Genomic DNA, 926 nt, shown 5'->3' with positions numbered 1-926 from the left:
CATTTGCTGGCTAAGCATAAAGAGATTACAAACCATTTAGACCAAACATAACATATGTCCTTAAGAGGATAACTTGTATATTAGTCAGAATGGCAGAAATATGGTATGTATAGACCAAGGGGTCAGGCAAGTCCAAATTTCACAGGGCGGGCAGCATGTTGGAAACGCCCATTAAAGGTGACGTTGATTTCGCCAGGGAAAGTTGGCTGGCTGAAAAATACGGAATGCTTCACGAATTTGCGTGTCATCCTTGCGCAGGGGCCATACTAATCTTCTCTGTATCGTTCCAATTTTAGTATATGTGCTGCCGAAGCGAGCGCCCAATTAATATATTTGATTAGTCTTTCACCACTGGATCTGAAGTTCCATAAGGGCAGGAACTATGTCTTATTTACTGATGTGTTTTTAGTTCCTAGAGCAGTGTCTGGCACACAATAAGTGTTTAGTCTGTTTTTGTTGAACAAACTAAGGTGTCCTATTCTATTTGGGCCACTGTATTACAAGTGTGATGCTTTTGTAGAACATTGTGCAAATAAATAAGAGAAATAAATAAATATAAGAAATTCTTTTTTATTCATATCATGATCATTGCTTAAAAGAGAAAAGGTCACATGGCTAAGATTAATGGCATGGAAGGTCATTTATTTCCATGGTGCAGAAACAGCTGCAGTGCCATGGACCTTAGTAAAGATAAAACATTTTCCCATGATTAGGAAAATTTCATACTAATCCTTATAGAAATTTCATTTAAAAATTGAAACTTAAAATACAGAAAAAATTAATGGTATGAAGGGAGTAGAACCTGAAAAGTTTTGCCTGCAGCAATGAGGTATTTTCTTTAAATTTCTGAGATAGCCATACAAATATTTCCTTTTGCACACTTTCCAAGATAGGCAGCATCTGCTACCTATACTGGCCAGCAGTAA

The 926-nt window shown here is 36.8% G+C and overlaps 1 non-coding gene across 1 annotated transcript; it reads right to left on the bottom strand.

The window, feature by feature from the left end:
• Nucleotides 1-213: 213 nt before the first annotated feature.
• On the bottom strand, nucleotides 214-320 carry LOC111763171 (U6 spliceosomal RNA). The gene has a single exon (XR_002796088.1). It is a non-coding gene; the product is annotated as a U6 spliceosomal RNA (small nuclear RNA).
• Nucleotides 321-926: the final 606 nt, after the last annotated feature.

This window comes from Dasypus novemcinctus, chromosome 21 (assembly GCF_030445035.2).
Source record: "Dasypus novemcinctus isolate mDasNov1 chromosome 21, mDasNov1.1.hap2, whole genome shotgun sequence".
Classification (NCBI taxonomy): domain Eukaryota; kingdom Metazoa; phylum Chordata; class Mammalia; order Cingulata; family Dasypodidae; genus Dasypus; species Dasypus novemcinctus.
This window is presented reverse-complemented; position numbering and strand designations above follow the sequence as displayed.